Source organism: Danio aesculapii, chromosome 17, assembly GCF_903798145.1.
Source record: "Danio aesculapii chromosome 17, fDanAes4.1, whole genome shotgun sequence".
NCBI classification, from domain to species: Eukaryota; Metazoa; Chordata; class Actinopteri; order Cypriniformes; family Danionidae; genus Danio; species Danio aesculapii.
This window is the reverse complement of record NC_079451.1, coordinates 53,351,191-53,370,903: the sequence shown is the minus strand read 5'-3', so window position 1 is coordinate 53,370,903 and position 19,713 is coordinate 53,351,191. Positions and strand designations below refer to the sequence as shown.

At 36.0% G+C, this 19,713-nt stretch overlaps 1 protein-coding gene across 1 annotated transcript in view; it reads left to right on the top strand.

Moving 5' to 3' along the window:
• Nucleotides 1-452: 452 nt before the first annotated feature.
• Nucleotides 453-19,713, top strand: part of LOC130244436 (KATNB1-like protein 1) — a 60,325-nt gene continuing 41,064 nt past the window's right edge. The window contains exon 1 of the mRNA XM_056476863.1: nucleotides 453-669. The gene's annotated coding sequence lies outside the window, so the exon portion shown is untranslated. The remainder of the gene's footprint in view (nucleotides 670-19,713) is intronic.

Below are 19,713 nucleotides of genomic sequence, written 5' to 3'. Positions count from 1 at the left end.
AGACATACCTGACAATAAAACTCTTTCTGATTCTGATTCCCTTCAGGTCATTCATTTTCCTTCAGCTTAGTCCCTTATTAATCAGGGGTCGCCACAGCGGAATGAACCGCCAACTATTCCAGCATATGTTTTACACAGCGGATCCAGCAGCAACCCAGTACTGGGAAACACGGGTTGGAAACACCCATACACACACTCACATACATACAATCTAATCTCAGAGACACACACACATGCACACGCAAAGGTACATACATGCGCCCACACACTTATACACTAACATGCACAAACACACACACACTCATACTCACTCGCTCATACACACACACACACACACACACACACACACACACACACACACACACACACACACACACACACACACACACACACACACATATGGTCTCTATCTCTCCCTTTCCCACACACACTCTCTCTCTTCCTGACACACTCAAACACAGAGAGAGAACAGAGTGTGTGATTGTTGGTCAGTTGTGGTGTGTTTCCGCTCTAATCGGCTCTCAGGATTCCTGCATTCCCACATTTCTCTGCTGCGATTGTGAAAGAGTTTCTCCAGTGAGTCTGTAGATCAGTGTGAGTCCCGCTCTGCATGTGTGTGTGTGTGTGGATTCAGATGAGAGACGGAGCTGCGCATCTTCACAGCTCACAGTAAGCAGATCTCCATTTCTCCTCATCACTGATTATTAGAGTTTCTGCTGATCAACACATCTGAGGACACGCTCATGCCGTCACTGTTATCATACAGAACTAGAGATTACAGTTTATTCCGACTGCTGACACACAACATCTCTTCCATTTCTGAAACCTCTCGCTCAAAATGCAAAAGCACACAGCAGATGTCCACAATCTGAAGCTGTTTCTCAGCCTTCAACTCTAACAAAAATCTATCAGGAAGCCACTCGCTTTCCTTTTCCAAACACAAACAATCAAAATGCTGCACTTATAAACAAGGTCCCACACACACACACACACACACACTGCTCAAATGTGCAAACACTGCTGTTTTAAAGGGCAGCTATGATGAAAATCCTCTTCTGTGCGCTGTTTGGACAGAGCTGTGTGCAGGTATAGTGTGTCCACACTCATATTGGAGTGATAGAAACACAATAAACTCTTTTTTTTCTTTTCCTGATGTTAAAATAGGATCCAAACCCCTCCCATTTTGAGGCCGGCCGCAACGTGATGTAGGAGAGCGGTTTCCCCACCCACAGAATTGATTGACAGCCACATATTAACATGTCTCTGTAGTTACGTGTATAATTTCAACGAGAGAACGTGCGCAAAGCAACCAGGATTAAAGGATCTGTTCAGGGGCCTATTCCATAAACCAAGCTTCCTGAAAAAGCCAGGCTTACTTTGGCAAGTCAGGTTCATTAACGGCAGATTCGCTTTCATATAGCAAACTCAGTTACTCTGGGAAACTGGCCTGGTCTGGGGCAGGTGAACTCTCAGGCTTAAGTTCAAGCTTAATCAAGGTAATATTAACATTCACCAACTGTAATTTGATGCCATTTTAATTCACTAAACCTCTTAATAATGATTAACTTTATATTCACTCAATAGTAAATATATACACAGCAAACATCTGTAAGAACAGCACAATATAAACATTTAAATTCAAACACGTTACTGCAAACTAAAAATACAAACTACATTTCAGCCACATTTGAAGCTTTTTTATGTTTCTGTTGATTTTTTTTGTCCTGTTTATTAAAGTTTTATTTAATATTTTCCCCCAACATGTTAATTTGGGTGTAATAAATGTTGGACTGTAATCTTCAGTCTACTTTTTGTTAGATTATTTTGCTTTGGTACTGATTAATCTAATGTATATGCACAAAGATATTATCGTAAAGTACCCTCTAGAAAAGGTGGTTTGCTATCTCCAGGTTGGAGGACAGTCCTTACCCCAGGTGGGGGAGTTTAAGTATCTCTGGGTTTTGTTCATGAGTGAGGGAAGGATGGAGCGTGAGATTGACAGGCGGATTGGTGCAGTGGCAGCAGTAATGCGGTCGATGTACCGGTCCGTTGTGGTGAAGAAGGAGATGAGCCGAAAGGCAAAGCTCTTGATTTACCGGTCAATCTACGTTCCTACTCTCACCTATGGTCATGAGCTTTGGATCATGAGCAAAAGGACAAGATCTCGGATGCAAGCGGCCGAAATGAGTTTCCTTCGAAGGGTGGCAGGGCGCACTCTTATGGATAGGGTGAGGAGCTCTGACACCCGGGAGGAGTTCGGAGTAGAGCTGTTGCTTCTTCACATCATGAGAAGGCAGCTGATGTGGCTCGGGCATCTGTTTCTGATGCCTCCTGGACGCCTACCTAGGGAGGTGTTATTCCTCCTTTACATTCAGCCAGTTGCTGAGACAGTCCAGTCTGGTGACATAATCAGGGCACAATGTGGCCCTTTTCTCTGGAATGATGTGAGCTGAGAATGAGAACAGTCTCTCACAAGCAGAATCACCAATCAGCACATGAACTCGGCGCCTAATTTTGTTGCAAGAAGCATAAAGGGGTACATCAAACGTCCCCACAGGTACGCGTTGTGTCACACCAAAGACTAATTCTTACAGGGACTTTGGTCACACCATCTCTAAACATTTAATTCTAAACAACTTTGAGGGATAGGGACACCGTCGGCGATGTTTAGGCATTTGTTTTTGTTGCTAGAAAACCCACGCGCACGCACACACGCACACACACATGCACACACACACACACACACACACACAATGCGTGCAGTACAGCGCACCTGGTGAGCGCCTCCCTTCAGATTCATCAACACATCCGATTGCGTTCATCATATTTGCTTGAACTAAGTGTTCTTAAGTTTGGCTATATTTCACAAGGATTCTGACACCGCAACGTGCAGCAGACGCTTTACAAAAGTTGCGTTTAAGGGGGAACATGTCAAACTGGTGACACATTTGAGGGCTCGTGGAATCCTCCTAAAGGCAGAGGAATGGACTGTCCTTAACAGCCTGCGACATCATCTGGCACTTTCACTGAGTACATTTACATGACACCAATACTCTGGTTTTAATATGATTGAGATACTCTGATTAAGAGTCGACCATGTAAACTGCGATTTTTGATCACCTTAAAGAACCACTGTGTCACAGAATCTGGAGGTTTTTCTTTCCACTCGGCATGCGGTATCAAATCCCATTAAAACAAAAGTTAAAAGATTAAAATGAAACACCGGAAATTAAATAAACTCTGGAGGAAACGCTGGACAGCCTGGTGATGCGTTATTAGTTGTTTTATACTGAAATTTTCTTCTAAAAGTGCTTCCTTGGTCTTATCCATATTTCTTTGCACGTTAAACACATGTCGACCACAACAGGAAATCAAAAAATCTGCAGCTGCGTAAATTTTCTTAACGCGTTAAATATTTCTAATTAAACGCATGCGTTAACGCACTAATTTTGACAGCACTAATATTACCATGTATCCTGACACATATGCCGTGCAAAAACAGTGCAGAGTTAAATGAGTCTGCGGTGTGTGTGTGTGTGTGTGTGTGTGAAGTTGGTAATGACATTGTGTGTGACTCATCATTGCAGAAAGGCTTGGATTAACTCCACAACAAACACATTGGTTAAGTTCTTCCTGTAGTATTTCTCACAAACGTTACGTGAGATCTGCTTCCCTCATGTCTGTCACTGTGCTGTTTATCTGACGAAGCCGAGGCGGAGATTGAGGCACACTCTGACAGGCATGTGGGAACGGTGGGTGGGGAGAAGTAGCTCATTTGCATTAAAGACACAGGCAACAAAAACAGCTACAAGATGTTCAGAGCAGAAAATTCCAATATTCTGAAAGCTATAATCAATAATCTGATGGTTGTTTTGAGCTGAAACTTTAGCATATAACAATAGCATGTTATTAGCATGATTCTAGCATGAATTAGCATGTTATTAGCATGAATTAGCCTGTTACTAGCATGATTCTAGCATGAATTAGCATGTTACTAGCAAGATTCTAGCATGAATTAGCATTTTGTTAGCATGATAGATAGATAGACAGATAGATAGATAGATAGATAGATAGATAGATAGATAGATAGATAGATAGATAGATAGATAGATAGATAGATAGATAGATAGATAGATAGATAGATAGATAGATAGATAGATAGATAGATAGATAGATAGATAGATAAACCGTGTTCTATAGATTTTCCCTAATGTTTAGTAAGCATTTCTAGCATGTTAACGTACTTAGCTAATCATTATTAGGATGTTGCTAGTCATTGCTAGCATGTGAACCATACGGGATTTATGGTGTGCTAGCATGAGTCAAATAAGCCAACCCCCGCTTCTCTACGATGTTCTGATACTGAGATATAGCTGCTGTTATATCGTTGCTAGGTTAGTCTGTTTTGTTGCTATGGAGTTGATTGACAGCTTAGACTGATGATGTATCAAAGCTTCTTGCCAGTATGAACAGTTAAAAAACAACCCCCATGTCTCTATAACACTGCAGCATGATGATATCAATCTGGACCTCTATAATGGAAGTCTATGGGAGAGTTGCTAGGGTGCAGTATCTGGTTGTTAGGGTGTGGCTAGAAAGTTAAAAGGCCATCAGTGATTGGCTGCTGGCTAGACTGAGTTAAATGAGCTCAGCCATTAGTCTGTATGACAGTCTGATGCAGAGTTATGAGCTCACAAAGGTTGACCCAATGTAAGGTCAATGACAGTCATTTGCAATGGAAGTCTATGGGACGGTTTCTAAGGTCTAAAAGTGGTTGCTAGGGCAGGGCCAGAAAGTTAAAAGCTCATCAGTGATTGGCAGTTTGGTAGTCTGAGTTAAATGAGCCCAGTTAGAAGTCTGTGTGACAGTCTGATGCCGAGTTATGAGCTCACAGAGTTTGATTCAATGTTAAGTCAATGACAGTCATTTGCAATGGAAGTCTATGGGACGGTTTCTAAGGTCTAAAAGTGGTTGCTAGGGCGTGGCTAGAAAGTTTAAAGGTGATCTGTCATTGGTAGTTTGATAGTCTGAGTTAAATGAGCCCAGTTAGAAGTCTGTGTGACAGTCTGATGCAGAGTTATGAGCTCACAAAGTTTAACTTAATGTTAAGTCTATTGGATTTTTCCGCCGATCCCGGGACGTTTTTCGGAAAACCAAAAGTCGGATCAGTCGGAAAAGATATAGCAATCCGAGTCCGAATATACAAACTACTACTATACAGAAAATTACTAATATACTACTACAACTGATACTACAACAACAACAACGACTGCTGCTACAGCTGAACTCTTGTATCAGTGTATTTCTGGAGCCGCTGTTTCCCAACTCTTGCATTCAGGCTTTATACTTTGTGTTTTTGATGAATTATTCTCCAGTGACGTGTGCAGTGTGGAGCGGATGTGTGTGTGTGTGTAGGCTGTGTGTCTGATAAGCAGACTCTATTGTGCAACAGTAACACACATCTGTCACTGTGGAAACTGAACAACACTGATCAACAGTGTCCAGCAATGCTCCTCCTGCTGGCTGACCGTAAGCCTGTTTGATCTGACAGTGTTTGACAGAGTTTGGCTGATGATGGAGATACACACACACACATGCACGCACGTACACACACACACTTCAGTTCAGTACAAGTAAGATTTATTGGCATGACTTGTTTTGCCAAAGCATTGCACATTACATAAACAACGAATATAATAGGATGGTATCTCTTTCCCATCATCCCTCTCTCTCTCTCTCTTCTCTCCCATCATCCCTCAATATCCATCACACACTTCCTGCTCTGCCTTTTATGGTCAGTGGAAACACAGAGAGGAATCAGCCAACAGAGCTGAGTTACTTCATAGATGATTATAAGGCAAACACACACACACACACACACACACACACACACACACACACGATTATCTTTTCAAAAGAATATACAATGCTAACAAACAGAAACTAAAACACAATCAACACACATACCTGAGGTTCACCTGGTTCTCCAGCAACTGCACGTTTAGTGTGTGTGTGCCTCAGCTTTTGTGTTCTGAAAACACAACAACACACACATGAAATATCTGCATCATACACACAAGCTGAAAATAAACCATAAACACACACACACACACACACACGCACACACACACATACAGGTATATAGTGTTTACAGGGACAGCATGTAACCACTGTGGTTTAGGGGGACACACCTTTCCTTACAACCTACAAATGAAATTTATATATCAAACTATCTGTTATGGCCTCATTAAGATACATCTCACTTAAAAAATCACATGAGACCATGGAGTTGTGGAAAAACTACACCTGTTTTTTCACAGGCTTAAAGGGTCATCTGTATCATGGTTTGTTGGGACACACAGGTTTAAAGGGTCTCCTTGTGTAAATCATTCATACACAACAAGCAAAGTGGTTTAAAGGGTCAAACATGGTTTACCAGGACCAGTAACATAACAAAAACACTGACTGGGGTTAGATGCATACTTCAAGAAAATTATGAATGAATGAGACGTTTTTTTAATTGTTTCTTAAACATCATTGATCTGTGATCTGTGCTACACATACTTGCTGTTTACATGTACACACAATGTGCTAATTCATAGTAATCTGAGTAAAGAGTTAATTGCATTAATAATAACATTATAAGAATAATAAGTAATAATAAAAACAAGCTGCCACAAAACTTACTGAATACTAAAAACAGTATGCAAAGGTTAAAAATGTTAAAACTGAAGTACATCAAGTACATCATACATTTGAAGAGCAGGAGTAAAAACCCTGTTACAACAGTGAATCAAAATGTACTCATGAAAAACAGAACCTTGTAAACGATAACAAATAGTGGGAAAAAAATCTTACCCTTGTCATTTCAAATTAACTTCATATGCTCAGATATAGAAAGGGATGCAATAAATACTAAAATCAGTCACACATTTAAAATGAGTTTAAAACTGTTATTTTAAAAATATTTAAAAAGTAGAAATCTAAAGTTCAAAAAAGTAGAAATTGTTCACAGCGTTCACATTTTGACTTAGTACAATTGTCCAAATGACATCTTTTAGACTTTTTCTTTAGACATTAAAATGAACCGTGGTTATCAAGGCATGTATGCCTTAATATAATGTAAATCATTTTTGATATCAAGAATTCGGGCTGGTACTTGTGGAAATGTAATTCAACAATCAACATTTTTGATATCACAAATGTAATTATTGAAATCAAAAAATATACGTTTTGACTTATATTTATTCTCAGGATCTATGGCAAGCCGTTTTGACTTTTATTCATTCTCAGTATACGTATTCTTGATATCAAGAACTGAATTGTTGATTTCAACAATAAACATTCTTGATATCAACAATTTAGGTAAATTTTGATATCAATATTACATTTCAACTAGTAACAAAGTTAATTCTTGTTATCAGCAATGATGTCACCATTTGCAGAAATACAATTGTTGATATCAAGAATTCGGATTTTTGAAATCAACAATTTAATTCTTGATATCAAGAATTTATATCCTGTTATCAATAAAAGACAAAACGGCTATTCTGGCAAGCCATTTTTACTTTTATTGCTTAACCAGATATGAATTCTTGATATCAAGAATTAAATTGTTGATATCAAGAATCCGAAGCCTTGATATCAACAACTTAATTGTTAATATCCAGAATGCGAATTGTTGATATCAGGAATTGAATTTCCACTAGTAACAATGTTAATCCTTGATATCAACAATTCAGTTTCACTAGTTAAAATGTTCATTCTTGATATCAGAAACTGAATTTCAACTAGTAAGAATTAGAGTTATTGATATCTGTAATTGTATTTTCACTAGTTAAATGTCACCATAGACTGCCATTCAAATTTAATTGTTGATGTCAAGAACTGATTTCTTACTAGTTAAAATTTTTATTTTACAAATACAAGAATATAATACAATTCTTACTTGTACATTTCTTTTACAATACAATTCTTTTATTTTTGATATCAGTTGTCATATGGATACCAGTGCAAATGTCTATTCTTGATATCAACAATTGAATTGTTATTAATGAAAATTGTAATATTTGATCAAGTGAAAATGTTAATTTCTGATACCATAAATGTGCTTGTTACTAGTAAGAAAGACTTTTTAGATATCATAATTTATATTCATATCAGAATACCATTTTCAGATATCAGAAATAACAAATTAACATGTTGAAATACATCTAATTAATATCAAGATTTAACATTTCAACTAGTATCAAATTAATTCTTGATATCAGGAATTGACATCTAGTAGCAAATTCATTATTCATATCAATGAAGGCAGCTGATATCTGAATTTAGCTTTACAACTAGTGAAAATATAATTACTTATATATTCAATGATATTTTAACTAGTAAAAATATTCTTGCAGATATCTAGAAATATCATTTTTACATGTAGAAATACCGGTAACACTTTATAATACACACTATGAATCATTTACTAAGAATTAGCATCTAGTGAATTCCCTATCTGTTAAGCATTAACTGTACATTAATAAACGTTAGTAAGCAGTTTATAACTGCAGCTACAAATGATTTATTCTTGACTTACAACTACATTCATAATGTGCTTAATAATTGTACTTTCATACTTTGTTAATGATTTACTTTTCATTACTAAATTAAATATTGCATTATTTACAAACCAGTTCTATTTAAAAGTAGTCGATGGTTAGTAAATGATTAATAAACTATTTAAATCAACATTTATATAACTTATTATTTAGGCATATACTAATAGTTAACTAATATGTTAATAAATGCTTTATTAACTCAACTTCATTCAGTTTTGTGATCTAATCTAAAGTGAGGACTATTTATGCTTTATAAATCTCTTATAAATGACAGTTAAAGGCTCAGAATCAGTTGAACAATCATCATTGCAAACTTATCTAAAAAGTAAAATTACTGTAAAGTTTAAACATTGCTGAATAACAGGAGTGTCAAAATACAACATAAAATTGGATAAAACAACAGCAATATAGTAATTTAACAATATAATAAGATGCAGTGTTTAAACTGTATGGTAATTTTATTTCACGTAAGGTTGCAGAGATTTATTTTTTATTTGATACTGTTTCATTTGTGTATCTTTAAATGAATAGGTATGAATAATGTTGTTTATGTTTGTTTTTCCTGTTTGGAATATAACTGAGCCTTTAACTGTCATTTATAAGAGATTTATAAAGCATAAATTGTCCTCACTTTAGATTAGATCACAAAACTGGATGAAATTGAGTTAATAAAGCATTTATTAACATACAAATTAACTATTAGTATATGCATGAATAATAAGATTTATAAATGTTAATTTTAATAGTTTATTAATCATTTACTAACTCATTCTGAATGATCTTTAAAATACACAAACTATTCTTAAATGGTTTGTAAATAATGCAATATTTAATTTAGTAATGAAAAATAAATCATTAACAAAGTAGGAAAATACAAGTCATTAAGCACATTATAAATGTGGTTGTAAGTCAAGAATACAGCATTTGTAGCTGCAGTTATAAACTGCTTACTAACGTTTATTGATGTAGAGTTAATGCTTAACACATAATGAATTCACTATTTGCTAATGCGTAATAAATGGTTCATAGTGTGCAGTTATTATAAAGTGTTACCGAAATACCTATGGTAATGAGCTCATTAATATTAATGTGATTTGGTTTTCCCACAATTTGCTTTGAGTCAGACCAAGAGCAAAGACGGTAGAAGCAGATGCACAAAAACAACTCTTGTTTAGTCAAAGATCAGTTTTTAATTTACATTTTTAATCTGTAATCATAACAATAAATGTGTTTAACCTTAAGACCAACAGCTATTAAATTATAAAATACATTTTTTTAAAATCAAATAAGTAAATGCTTTTTTTGTGACCTGCCTACATCATAGTGTTATTTTGACAAAACAATATATCTATTGGAATAGACAGAGAATATCATAACTCAAAAGATAAAATGGTGTCCTTAGTTTAAATGGGGTGTAGGACTACAGAACTAATTGTGTCTGAAAATTTGACAAATCTTCTCTTTGGGCAATGTACCTTATCGTGTCATCAAAATGGACAAAAAAGTAATATAGAAAAATGTAACCCTGGCCTGCACTCTCAGAAAAAAATGATACAATGTTGTACCAAAGAAGGTACTGTCCCTTGTCACTGGGGCAGTATTTTTAATGGAACAGAATTGTATTTTAAGACAAAGAAACAAATTTGTACCATTTCAGTTTGAACCTTTAAGGACATGATTTGTACCATGAGAAAACAAAATGTACCTTTGGTTTTTTTAACCTGCAGATACAATATTGTACCTTGATCAAACGTACAAATCTGATCCATGAAGGTACCACTACAGTGACAAGACACTTTGTACTTTAACAGTGTCAAATCTGTTCCTTTAAGAACTATTTAAAGGCATTTTGCAATATCCAAAATCATGGGTCAACTTACTTTCAGTAAATATCAAACATCAAATAAATTTCTAAACAATGTTTTTTTTAAAAAAGGTTTCTTTTTGTGAAAAGGCACCTTTTCCATTTACAATAATAAATTAAAAATACTTTAACATCAATCAAAAGATCTATTTTTGCTGATCATTTCACAACACTTTTCACAAAAATGTTACCGAAATACATTCTCCCAACTACAATATAAACCGTTTTTCTCCTATTTTCACACAATAGCTTTGTAATAGAATTTACTTAATTTTAAAATAAAAATTGAATTATGCAAAAAGTATTATAACGAGAAGGCGATGTGGTGGCGCAGTGGGTAGCACGTTTGCCTCATAACAAGAAAGTTGCTGGTTTGAGCCTCAGCTGGGCCAGTTGGCATTTCTATGTGAAGTTTGCATGTTCTCCCCGTGTTCGCGTGGGTCTCCTCCAGCTGCTCCGGTTTCCCCCACAGTCCAAAGCCATGTGGTACAGGTTATTTGGGAATGCTAAAATTGACAGTAGTGTAAAAGTGTGTGTGTATGGATGTTTCCCAGTGATGCGTTGCGGCTGCAAGGGCATCCGATGCGTAAAATATATGTTGGATAAGTTGGAGGTTCATTCCCCTGTGGTGACCCCAGATTAATAAAGGGAGTAAGCCAAAAATGAATGAATGAATTGTAACAAGATACTGTATGCTCAATGTTTGATTAGTTTTATAATACTAAAATGTCTGCATGAACACTTTGCAGGACTTTTGCCTGCTCATGTGCACAGTGGAAGGCAAATGCCAAAAGGTGCAGATATCAATAATGAAACTGTATTTATCAGAAAATGCTTACTAAATGTTTATTAAAAATGCCTTAAATGCCTACAGTTTTGTTTTGCCAGTTGTTTTGCATTATAGAACTTAATAATTAATGTTTTAGAGTTTCCTTAAACATATGCTTTTAAATAATGATTCGTGCTTTAATATGAAAATTATTCATAAAATCACTTTGCCTTTACAGTAATATTTATTTTCATAGATATTGTCCAACACTGATGTACCTTTTTTATGAAAACAATTGTGTATCTTTATTTCAATTGTACCATAAAAGGTACAGAACAGTATCATAAGAGGTTTGGCAAGCCGTTTTGACTTTTATTCATTCTCAGGATATGTATTCTTGATATCAACAATTTAATTGTTGATATCAAATAAGGTAAATTTTGATATCAATATTACATTTTAACTAGTAACAAAGTTAATTCTTGTTACCAGCAATGATGTCACCATTTGCAGAAATACAATTGTTGATATCAAGAATTCGGATTTTTGAAATCAACAATTTAATTCTTGATATCAAGAATTTATATCCTGTTATCAATAAAAGACAAAACGGCTATTCTGGCAAGCCATTTTTACTTTTATTGCTTAACCAGATATGAATTCTTGATATCAAGAATTAAATTGTTGATATCAAGAATCCGAAGCCTTGATATCAACAACTTAATTGTTAATATCCAGAATGCGAATTGTTGATATCAGGAATTGAATTTCCACTAGTAACAATGTTAATCCTTGATATCAACAATTCAGTTTCACTAGTTAAAATGTTCATTCTTGATATCAGAAACTGAATTTCAACTAGTAAGAATTAGAGTTATTGATATCTGTAATTGTATTTTCACTAGTTAAATGTCACCATAGACTGCCATTCAAATTTAATTTCAAACATGTTGAAATATAATTGCAGATATCAAGAATTAACATTTCAACCTGTAAAATTAAGTTCTTGATATCAGGAATTGACATTTTTACTAGTGACAATTCAATTGTTGATATCAAGAATAGACATTTGCACTAGTATCCATATGACAACTGATATCAAAAACAAATGCATTTACAAGTAAGAATTGTATTTCTAATTTGTAAAATTAAAATTTTAACTAGTAAGAAATCAGTTCTTGACATCAACAATTAAATTTGAATGGCAATCTATGGTGACATTTAACTAGTGAAAATACAATTACAGATATCAATAACTCTAATTCTTACTAGTTGAAATTCAGTTTCTGATATCAAGAATGAACATTTTAACTAGTGAAACTGAATTGTTGATATCAAGGATTTACATTGTTACTAGTGGAAATTCAATTCCTGATATCAACAATTCGCATTCTGGATATTAACAATTAAGTTGTTGATATCAAGGCTTCGGATTCTTGATATCAACAATTTAATTCTTGATATCAAGAATTCATATCTGGTTAAGCAATAAAAGTAAAAATGGCTTGCCAGAATAGCCGTTTTGTCTTTTATTGATAACAGGATATAAATTCTTGATATCAAGAATTAAATTGTTGATTTCAAAAATCCGAATTCTTGATATCAACAATTGTATTTCTGCAAATGGTGACATCATTGATATTGATATCAAAATTTACCTTATTTGATATCAAGAATTAAATTGTTGATATCAAGAATACATATCCTGAGAATGAATAAAAGTCAAAACGGCTTGCCATATTACATTTGTTATTTCTGATATCTAAAAATATCTAAAAATTTAAAATTTCTGATATCATCAATTAGGGAAGTAATTTATGATATCTAAAATTACTAATCTCACTAGTAACAATTACATTCATGATATTAGAAATTAACATTGTCACTAGTGACAAACCAATTGTTGATATAAAATTTTTTACATCTTTACTAGTTGAAAAGTATTTCTTAATATCAACAATTTAATTCCTGATATCAACAATTAAATTATTGATATCAACAATTACATTTTTCATATCAACAAATAAATAATTCATATCAAGAATTGCATTTAAACTAGTAAGGAATCAATTCTTGATATCAACAATTAAATTTGAATGGCAGTCTATGGTGACATTTAATTAGTGAAAATTCAATTCTTGATATCAAAAATTTAATTGTTAATATCATAAATGTAACTGTTGTTATCAACAATTAAATTGTTGATATCAAGTATTTTAATTCTTGATATCAACAATTCAAATTTTGATATCAACAATTACATTTTTGAAATCAACAATATCCTTTTTGATATCAAGAACTGAATTGTTGATATCAAGAAAATATATCCTGAGAATGAATAAAAGTCAAAACGGCTTGCCATATTTCTTGATATCTCCAATTATATTTCAACATGTTACATTTGTTATTTTTGATATGTAAACATGTATTTCTGATATCAACAATTAGGGAAGTAATTTATGATATCTAAAATTACTAATTTCACAAGTAACAATTACATTCATGATATTAGAAATTAACATTGTCACTAGTGACAAACCAATTGTTGATATCAAAAATGAACATCTTTACTAGTTGAAAAGTATTTCTTGATATCAACAATTTAATTCCTGATATCAACAATTAAATTATTGATATCAAGAATTGCCTTTTAACTAGTAAGAAATCAGTTCTTGATATCAACAGTTAAATTTGAATGGCAGTCTATGGTGACATTTAACTAGTGAAAATACAATTGCTGATATCAAAAATTGAATTGTTGATATCAGCTATTACTGTACATTTGAGATTTTAACAAAGACCTTTTTGATATCAAGAACTGAATTGTTGATATCAAGAATACATATCCTGAGAATGAATAAAAGTACCATACCATGTAAAATACCATGTCCCTGTATACCATGATGTCGTTACACACATATGAGTGACACAGGGATGAACTGGGTAGGGTTGCACCAGCTGTTCGTAAGTTTTTTCTTAAATTAAAATGAAAAGTCCACACTAGAGGCTTAGTAACTTGTCTTTGTCTTGGAACGCCATCATGATTTCACACATATATGAGTGACATGGTAATTAACTAGTGTCTATGGGACTTTATACACTAGTCCTGCTATACCAAACCATGTCCCTGTATACCATGATGGTGTTACACACGTGTGAATCAGTGATGAACTAGTGTCTATGGGACTTTATACACTAGTCCTGCTATACCAAACCATGTCCCTGCATGATGTGGTTACACACATATGAGTGACACAGTGATTAACTTGTCTCTATGTGACTACACACAAAAGTCCTGCTATACCAAACCATGTCCTTGAACACCATGATAGTGCTACACACAAATGAGTAACAAAGTGATGAACTGGTGTGTATGGATTTGCATACACAAGTCTTGCTATACTTAAACATGTCTTTGTAGAACACGATGGTGTTGCACACATATTATTCCTGTTATACCAAACTATGTCCCTGTACACCATGATGGTGTTACACACATATGAGTAACACAATGATGAACTGGTGTCTATGGGACTACATACACAAGCCCAACTATACCAAACCATGTCCCTTTATACCATGGTGGTGTTACACACACATATGAGTGACACAGTGATGAACTGGTGTCCATACGACTACACACACAAGTCCTGCTATACCAAATCATGCCCCTGTATACCATGATGGTGTTACACACATATGAGTGACACAGCTCTGAACTAGTGTGTATGAGACTTTATACACAGGTCCTGCTATACCAAACCATGTCCCTGTATGCCATTATGGTGAAACACGCATATGAGTGACACAGTGAGGAATGGCATCTACAGGACTACATACACAAGTCCTTTCATACCACACCATGTCCCTGTATACCATGATGGTGTTACACACATATGGGTGACACCGTGAGGAACTGGTGTCTATAGGACTACATACACAAGTCCTGCAATACCAAACCATGTCCCTGTATACCATGATGGTGTTACACAAATGTGAAACAGTGATGAACTAGTGTCTAGGGGACTTTATATACTAGTCATACTCTACCAAACCATGTCACTGGGTCACACACATATGAGTGACCCAGTGATGAACTGGCGTCTATGGGACTTTATACACTAGTCATGCTATACCCAACCATGTCCCTGTATACCATGATGGTTTTACACACATATGAGTGACACAGTGATGAACTGGGTAGGGTTGCACCAGCTGTTTGTAAGTTCTTTTTTTAAATTCAAATGAAAGGTCCACACTAGAGGCTTAGTAACTTGTCTTTGTCTTGGAACACCATCATGATTTTACACATATATGTAAGACATAGTAATTAATTAGTGTCTATGGGACTACATACACAAGTCCTGCTATACCAAACCATGTCCCTGTATACCATGATGGTGTTACACACGTGTGAATCAGTGATGAACTAGTGTCTATGGGACTTTATACACTAGTCATGCTATACCAAACCATGTCCCTGTATACCATGATGTGGTTACACACATATGAGTTATACAGTGATGAACTGATGTCTATGGGACTACATACACAAGTCCTGCAATACCAAACCATGCCCCTGTATACAATAATGGTGTTACACATGTGTGACAGTGATGAACTAGTGTCTATGGGACTTTATATACTAGTCATTACCAAACCATGTCCCTGTATACCATGATGTGGTTAGACACATGAGTGACACAGTGATGAACTTTTCTCTATGGGACTACATGCACAAGTCCTGCTATACCACACCATGTCCCTGTATACCATGATGGTGTTACACACAAATGAGTGACACAATGAGGAACTGGCGTCTATGGGACTTTATACACTAGTCATGCTATACCAAACCATGTCCCTGTATACCATAATGGTGTTACACACATGTGAAACAGTGATGAACTAGTGTCTATGGGACTTTATACACTAGTCCTGCTATACCAAACCATGTCCCTCTATACTACGATGGTGTTACACACATTTGAGTGACACAGTGATGAACTGGTGTCTATGGGACTACATACACAAGTCCTGCTTTACCAAATCATGTCCCTGTATACCATGATGGTATTACACACATAGGAGAGATGCAGTGATGAACTGGAGTCTATGGGACTACATACACAAGTCCTTCAAAATCAAACCATGTCCCTGTATACCATTGTGGTGTTACACACGTGTGACAAAGTGATGAATGAGTGTCTATGGGACTTTATATACTAGTCATACTCTACCAAACCATGTCCCTGTACACCATGATGTGGTTAGACACATATGAGTGACACAGGGATGAACTTGTCTCTATGGGACTACATGCACAAGTCATGCTATACCAAACCATGTCCCTGTATACCATGATGGTGTTACATACAAATGAGTGAAACAGTGATGAACTAGTGTCTATGGTACTTTATTCACTAGTCATGCTATACCAAACCATGTCCCTGTATACCATGATGTGGTTACACACATATGAGTGATACAGTGATGAACTGATGTCAATGGGACTATATACACAAGTCCTGCAATACCACACCATGTCCCTGTATACTATTATGGTGTAACACACATATGAGTGACAGTGACGAACTGGGTAGGGTTGCACCAGCTGTTTGTAAGTTTTTTCTTAAATTAAAATGAAAAGTCCACACTAGAGGCTTAGTAACTTATCTTTGTCTTGTAACGCCATCATGATTTCACACATATATGAGTGACATAGTAATTAACTAGTGTCTATGGGATTTTATACACTAGTCCTGCTATATCAAACCATGTCCCTGTATACCATGATGTGGTTAGACACATATGAGTGACAAAGTGATGAACTTTTCTCTATGGGACTACATGCATATCCTGCTATACCACACCATGTCCCTGTATACCATGATGGTGTTACACACAAATGAGTGACACAGGGAGGAACTGGCGTCTATGGGACTTTATACACTAGTCATGCTATACCAAACCATGTCTCCCTATACCATGATGGTGTTACACACATATGAGTGACAAAGTGATAAACTTTTCTCTATGGGACGACATACACAAGTCCTGCTATACCACACCATGTCTCTGTATACCATGATGGTGTTACACACATACGAGTGACACAGTGAGGAACTGGTGTCTATTAGACTACATACACAAGTCCTGCTACACCAAACCATGTCCCTATATACCATGATGGTGTTACACACATATGAGTGACACAGTGATGAACTGGTGTCTATGGGACTTTATACACAAGTCCTGCTATATCAAACCATGTCCCTGTATACCATGATGGTGTTACACACGTGTGAATCAGTGATGAACTAGTGTCTATATGACTTTATACACTAGTCATGCTATACCAAACCATGTCCCTGTATACCATGATGTCGTTACACACATATGAGTGACACAGTGATGAACTGGGTAGGGTTGCACCAGCTGTTTGTAAGTTTTTTCTTAAATTAAAAAGAAAAGTCCACACTAGAGGCTTAGTAACTTGTCTTTGTCTTGGAACGCCATCATGATTTCACACATATATGAGTGACATAGTAATTAACTAGCGTCTATGGGACTTTATACACTAGTCCTGCTATACCAGACCATGTCCCTGTATACCATGATGTGGTTACACACATATGAGTGATACAGTGATGAACTGATGTCTATGGGACTACATACACAAGTCCTGCAATACCAAACCATGACCCTGTATACCATAATGGTGTTACACACGTGTGACAAAGTGATGAACTAGTGTCTATGGGACTTTATATACTAGTCATACTCTACCAAACCATGTCCCTGTACACCATGATGTGGTTAGACACATATGAGTGACACAGGGATGAACTTGTCTCTATGGGACTACATGCACAAGTGCTGCTATACCACACCATGTCCCTGTATACCATGATGGTGTTACATACAAATGAGTGACACAGTGAGGAACTGGTGTTTATTGGACTACATACACAAGTACCTGCCATACAAAACATGTCCCTGTATACCATGATGGTGTTACACACATATGAGTGACACAGTGATGAACTGATGTCGAGGGTCTGATGTCGATGGGACTATATACACAAGTCATGCCATACCACACCATGTCCCTGTATACCATGATGGTCTTACACACATGGAAAACAGTGATGAACTAGTGTCTATGGGACTTTATACACTAGTCATGCTACACCAAACCATGTCCCTGTATACCATGATGTGGTTAGACACATATGAGTGACACAGTGATGAACTTTTCTCTATGGGAATACATGCAGATGTCCTGCTATACCACTCCATGTCCCTGCATACCATGATGTTGTTACACACAAATGAGTGACACAGCGAGGAACTGGTGTCTATTAGACTACATACACAAGTCCTGCTACACCAAACCATGTCCCTGTGTACCATGATGGTATTGCACTCATAGGAGAGATGCAGTGATGAACTGGAGTCTATGGGACTACATACACAAGTCCTGCAATACCAAACCATTTCCCTATATACCATGATGGTGTTACACACATATGAGTGACACAGTGATGAACTGGAGTCTAAGCAACTACATACACAAGTCCTGCTTTCCCAAACCATGTCCTTGTGTACCATGATGGTGTTACACACATATGAGTGACACAGTGATTAACTTGTTCCCTATGGGACTATATACACATCTACTGCCATACCAAACCATGTCCCTGTATACCATGATGGTGTTACACACATATGAGTGACCCAGTGATGAACTGGCGTCTTTGGGACTTTATACACTAGTCATGATATATCAAACCATGTCCCTGTATACCATGATGGTGTTACACATGTGTGAATCAGTGATGAACTAGTGTCTATATGACTTTATACACTAGTCATGCTATACCAAACCATGTCCCTGTATACCATGATGTGGTTACACACATATGAGTGATACAGTGATGAACTGGGTAGGGTTGCACCAGCTGTTTGTAAGTTTTTTCTTAAATTAAAAAGAAAAGTCCACACTAGAGGCTTAGTAACTTGTCTTTGTCTTGGAACGCCATCATGATTTCACACATATATGAGTGACATAGTAATTAACTAGCGTCTATGGGACTTTATACACTAGTCCTGCTATACCAGACCATGTCCCTGTATACCATGATGTGGTTACACACATATGAGTGACACAGTGATGAACTGGGTAGGGTTGCACCAGCTGTTTGTAAGTTTTTTCTTAAATTAAAATGAAAAGTCCACACTAGAGGCTTAGTAACTTGTCTTTGTCTTGGAACGCCATCATGATTTCACACATATATGAGTGACATAGTAATTAACTAGCGTCTATGGGACTTTATACACTAGTCCTGCTATACCAGACCATGTCCCTGTATACCATGATGTGGTTACACACATATGAGTGATACAGTGATGAACTGATGTCTATGGGACTACATACACAAGTCCTGCAATACCAAACCATGACCCTG